Source organism: Corvus kubaryi, unplaced genomic scaffold (assembly GCF_017639235.1).
Source record: "Corvus kubaryi isolate FWS band 111438036 unplaced genomic scaffold, C.kubaryi_AGA036_p1.0 37367, whole genome shotgun sequence".
Taxonomy (NCBI): domain Eukaryota; kingdom Metazoa; phylum Chordata; class Aves; order Passeriformes; family Corvidae; genus Corvus; species Corvus kubaryi.
The window spans coordinates 2605180-2611179 of NW_024581119.1; the positions used below are offsets into that span (position 1 = coordinate 2605180).

The window sequence follows — 6000 nt, forward strand, 5'->3', positions numbered from 1 at the left end:
GCGAACGGTAAAAAACAAAATAAATGTATTTTAGTGCTGGCTTCTGGCCAGATCTCCAAGTCAGTAAAATGGGAAACCAACGTGGGCTGGCTGAACCGGCTGTTTGAACTCTGCCCACTTACAAGGTGGTGCTTCCGTGGAGATGCCGGTGGGGGAGACGGGGAGGAGGAACAGCAGCAGAGACAGGCAGAGCCCTGGCTTCCTGCTGAAGGCAGCATCAGAAGCTCAGAGGTAAAGGAAAGGAACTCACCAGGCTGACATTTGAAGGGTTAATGGGATTTAAGCTTTGATCTCCCAAGAAAACATGCTGAAAACGTAGCCCAAGGCGTGCTCACCATTTTGTTTGCCTGTAAAACAATGCAATTTGATTTTTGTTGGCTTGTTGTTTTTAAGTGGAACCTCATGGGTGTTCTGTTAAATTCAGCCCACAAAAGCAATTTGTGTCATTTTAATGCGGCTCCTGTGCTAGAAATGTTTGTTTTTAAATGCAAGTTTTATTGTTTTCATTGTTGGCACATTAAAAGCTCGATCAATACGAAAAGCAATTCATGATGTCACCCTTCAAAATTCCAGCCTTATCTACCCCATAAATTGGGGCAAATTTCAAAGTGTGAGGAATAACACGAGCTCATTCTTTTGGAATATGAAAAGAATAATTCCAGATCGTCTCTGCTTTGACCTGTCCCTATCCATCATCTGCCTTAATATTTACAGGCGAGTCAGGCTGAGATACAGCTCTGGGACAGAGGATGGAGCAGAGCATTCTGTGATTTGTTACATGGTAGTTATATTTTAGTGCAGACATCACTTCTAAAATGGAAGAGAAGCCTTCTTTCTGCAGGAAACGTCCAATTCCTGACCAGATACGAAGTGTTTGGGCACAGATTAAAAAAATTCTCCCCAAAATGGGGACGACTCCTGCAAAAAGGGTCAGAACCCAAAGCCTGCCCTCAGGTCTGCCTCCTGATCTACTACTGGCTTTACATTTAGCCTTGTACAATTCCTTCTACCTCTCAGGGCCTCCTTTTCCCACCTTTACCCAGGGGACAACACTACAGTGGGTTTCTTGCTCTTTGATATTTGAAACACGCTCAGAGATTCCTCAGGTGGAGGCGGGAGAAAGAAATCATTATTGTTATATTTTTATAGCCCGTTTCTCCCTGCAGGGTCCCGGAGGTATTTTAAAGTCTTCATAGTCTTGGGCAAGAAGGAGCAAAGAACAATCAGAGTAAATCTGCAGGAGCAGAAGCAGGATCACTGCAGCAGGAGCTGGACATGGATGATCCTTGTGGGTCCCTCCCAGCTCAGGATATTCCGTGGTTCTCTGACAGATGATTGGATGTGGAGCTGCCACTTCCATTTCCCCTCAAACATCCCCTTCTGATTTCATTTTTCCTTAAAGAGGTTGGCATTACAAGCAGGAACAGGGATAGCATCAGGTATGACTCTGCATGCCTTCACACCTCATGAAATCCCATCCAGAATGGTAAAATTAATGAGGAAAATTGCCTACTGCAGCAATTTCTGAAATAGCTGTAAATGTTTTATTGCCCGAGCATATGCAACAGCAACTTTAGCAAACATGCTCCAGCGAGTGTGATGGAGAAAGGACACAACAGGATCTTTTGGAGAGGCAGACAGCCATGGGCAGACTCTATTCCTAAATAAATTGGCATTAATCAGCTGATGGCTGCACAGCTTCCTGTAGCAAACCACGCTCAGCAAAGACATTCCCGCTGTATCTCCTTGGTTTCCTGATAATGCCACCACCAGACTGGCGCTTTTCAAAACATTAATTGAGCTGAAAATGTGCCACAGGGGCTGTTTGGTGTCTCAAAATCAAATTGGGTTTGGGTGGGCACCCCAGTAAAGTCTTCAGGGAAATGGAAGGACACTTGCTCGGAGCTCCCACCACCCATGGAATTGTTTCTCTCAGGTCAAAGACGTCTCAGCTGGAGAAATAAAAGAGAAATGACTGCCTGGTAAATGTGGGGATCCTGCCACCAACCCACAGCAGGAGGGGCTCCATCACAGTCACCATGGCTGCAGAGGGAGGGCCATTTGTCCGCCCTGTCCATCCAGGGCCATTCCACCCAGGCAGGGAAGGACACCAGTGTTCAAGCAAACTTCCCGAAGCACCTCCAAACTCACTGTTGGTGACCAATGGGTGGCTGGTCCTAAGGAGCCACAGGGAAGGACACTGCAGACCCATGACAAGGACTAGAAGGTCAAATAAGGGCACCAAACCAGCCTGGTGACCTTCTGCTGCTGCTGGACCTTGGTGTCCATCACCTCCCACGTGCTGCCAGCCCACCAGGCCCCCGCAGCAGGGACAAAGTGCCAGGGGGGCTCTGAGGAGGTGGCAGGAGCCTTCACATGTGGGATTTGAAAGGCCCTCGAGAGTCACTCACAGGGGGGGCAGAAAGGAAACCAAAGGACTGAAATGGCCACTCCTCACCTTGTAAAGAAGATTTGAACCCGAGGGGTGCAGAGCACCAGGAGCTCCCCGTTTACCCAGCCCAGGCTGCTCAAAGCTTCTGGCATCTTGCAAGCTCAGCTCAGAGCTGCAGAACTTATTCATTAGACCAGCAAATAGCTGGGGATAACTCATCTATATGCTGGAAGAGGCTCCCAGAAAACATTTGCTAAATAATTTAGGAACAAAATCCAGCAATGATAATAAAAAAAAAAAAAAAAAAAAAACAAGAAGTTTGCTCCCAGATGATCTGCAAATACAAAACAGCAGTAAGTCTATCACATGAACTCACCTAGTGCTACTCTCATATTCCCTACCATCCTCCCAATCCTCATTCTCCTCTGATTCAGCAGCTTTCCTCCTTTTGGCATTTCTGGCTGGCAGGGCTGGATGTACTTGGTTAGAATTCAATACCACGAGGGGGTTTAGTAACTGAAAGCTGCCTTTTTTTTTTCCTCCTTTTTTCCCCTCCTCTCTTCAGCAGCTCACAGGAGGTAAACAAAAGTTTAGAAGGGTGCCCTGTACGATTAAGGTCAGTCAAGTTTAAACTGCTTCAGTCCTCCTCAGGTTCCACCAGTAAAAGTCAACAGCTCCCTTTACGTTCTTCAATTAAATTAAAAGAGGAAAAATGAAACTGCTCTTTGAAATCTCTGGATCAGCTGAAAAATATGAGAGCAGAGCCCTTGCCAGGGTGCTGTAACATTCAGGAGGAGCCTGTCCCAGGTGCTGTGCAAAAGCACATTGCCCAAGACAGGTCTGGACTCTCATTAAAAACTTTAAATGAAGTAAAGCAAGGAAGACGAGAATGAGACTAAGAAAATGAGCACCAAGCTGGAATTCACTTGCTGGCCCTCCTCCAAGCCAAGGCTCAGCTCTGTGTGTTACTTTTAAGATCAGTGTCATGCAGGGGCCTTCAGCCAGAGGCTGCTTTCTGTGGATGGACAGCCACTACCATGGTCCCTCTGGAACCATCCCTTCTACCACACCATCCTTGAACCCAGTTTTCAAAATCACTGCAAAGGGGGGAAAGAAATATTAACAGTGAGGAGACAGATGGTGTCATAATAAAATCCTCTCTCTCTTCTTACTTTTTTCCACTGCTTTTGCTTATCAGGACAGCTCCCCCAAAAGCAGATCGTGCTTGCACTCCACATGTTCATTTTGTGCCTGCTAGATGATCCAAACGAAGAGCTGAAAACCTTTCAGAGCTGATGGCACTGATCTGATGACCTGATGAAGGCTCAAACCAAGAACCAGTTACTAAGGAAATAAAGACAAACCATGGCTGCTCTCCAAAAGAACTCATAAATCTAAACATCTCCTGCTTGCTCTCCTGTAACAGCTCTAATATTTCTTCTGCTTTTACCTTGTGAAGGCTGCTCATTATTACTTTCACCTCTTAGTCTCTCTCAGGATGTCAGCTCCATCTGCCACAACATATCTGGAGCGAATCTCAGAAAGCGCAGTTCAGGTGCTCACTTCTCCCTTCCCCCTGAATTCTCATACTTGACACAACCCTTCAGAATACACAGAATATTTTTTTCAATCAACACACTGCAGTCTCCTCACCTCTCGACTTCTTTTTTTCCCTCTGCCTCTCCATCCCCAATCACTCTCTGATCATCCTTCACTTCATTCTTACCTTGGGATTACTGAGAGTCATACAGAGGGTGATGCCTCATTTTGCTTAGTAATGGTTTTGCTGAACATCTCAGCCTCCACTTCAGCTGGTACATTAGCAACCAGAGAATAAACTCTAATTGTTTTGACACTCTACCACTTGCCAACCCTGAGCACAGGTAGCACTGAAGGCTGCAGCCTTCAGCTCTGCTTCGAGGAGCAGAGAATTCCAGCCTTTGTTGACTCGTACTTGGCTTCTCCCGTACAAATGTTTTCTGAACTCCTTTCATCTCTACCTCACTGCTGCTGAGCATGTCATTTTCCATTCCCTGTTATTCAACAGCCTTTATATTCACACGCAGCCCAATTTTCTGCCAATATCATCTTTTCATTTATGTCAACTGGATTACATGTTGCTCCTACCTGCCTCCGAGTTACCGCTCATTTTCTGTGTCAGGTGAAGTTATCTCACAGCACACAGAGCGGGTTTTATTCCACAATCGCATTCCTTTATGCCTTCAAATTGCTTGCCACAGAGCAGGCTGTAACTCTCCTCTGCTGTAAAGCTCATCAAGACAAAATAGAAGTATGGGAGCTGGCACTGAGGGTTCTGGTCAGCTGCTCCTCCAGCACGAGCCTTTTTCCAGGAATTACAGGAACAGACATCGCTGAAGAAGATTCTAACACTTGTGGGATGAATAACCTGTCAGTAGGTGAGCCTTTCTCTCTTGTCACATTAATTAGCAGTCATCTCCTTCCTTTAAACATAATCCTTCCAAGACTCCCAGCCTTATTTATTTATTTTTGCCCCTGCAGTTGGGTGTTCTCCCTCCGCGGTCGGGGCTGGCGTCAGTAGATGGCACTGTGACATTCACTCTTCCAGCTTCCTTTTTGTTCAGCCTACGAGCAGAGCTTTGAGAGTTTTTACTAAATTTTTGTGTGCGTATTATAATTAGTTTTTGTTTATGCGAGGTTCTGGAGTCCTTCGGGAGCAAACTGTGGAAGCAGGGAGGTAATTTGCTTTTCTGCTTTCGCCCCACACTCTGATTGAGGTCAGTTCTTGAGCCAGAAGAAGTCTCTGGGTACCAGTCACCGAGGTGATGCTGAGATTCCTGTAAGAAGGGATTATCCTGCATATTATTCCACCACTCTTGCTGCAAGGCTGGCACACCAGACTAAACAGGGCAATTAAAGTGTGCATGCAGGGGCACTGCCCTCCAGCAGCTCGGCAATCTCCAGTGCCCAGCTCTTTTTGCCCCAAGACAGCAGATCCGTGGGGTTGTCTTTAGGAGAGGACTCTGGCCTCCAAAGAATGGCACGTGCAAGTGGAAACCCATCCTTTGAGTCCTTTGGTTGAATTCCTAATGTTGGGAATACAACTACAAACCCAGGACTCATTAGCAAACGTGGTACCCCCAAATTCAAAATCTGATTATTTACAGAGATCTAGACTGGGGTTGGTCCAACACATTTGAAACCTGTGGAATGTCAAGACAAAAAGGACACAAAAAAGAATAAAATTCAGTGCAAAAATATGAAATGAGAAAGCCTCCCAACTGGCTTAGCCAACACCATCAGTGTCAGATGCCTTCAGTTATTTGCTTTCTTTTTGGAGGGAGAAAACAACAAACATTGTTATGTTTTATCCGTGCTTAACTCGGGATTCTTGATCTGACGATACCTGGAAACCTCAGTGAAGGCACAGAGCCCTGTTGAGCTAAGTGCTTTTCAAATAGGAGATAATAAATGGATTTAGATGAAGATGTTATCAACTGATTTCACAGAAACCCTTCTCTTTTTTAAAAAAAAAAAAATGTGAGCTGAATATTTATCAAGTTTTTTACTAAAGCACCTTTAAATTTTTCTTGTGTTTTCTCCTCTGTTTCGAGCAGCAAGTCCACCCC

At 45.5% G+C, this 6000-nt stretch overlaps 1 protein-coding gene across 1 annotated transcript in view; it reads right to left on the reverse strand.

The window, feature by feature from the left end:
• LOC121667599 overlaps positions 1–5281 on the reverse strand; it is a 95015-nt gene extending 89734 nt beyond the window's left edge. Inside the window, exon 1 of the transcript XR_006017113.1 lies at positions 4520–5281. The gene's annotated coding sequence lies outside the window, so the exon portion shown is untranslated. The remainder of the gene's footprint in view (positions 1–4519) is intronic.
• Positions 5282–6000: the final 719 nt, after the last annotated feature.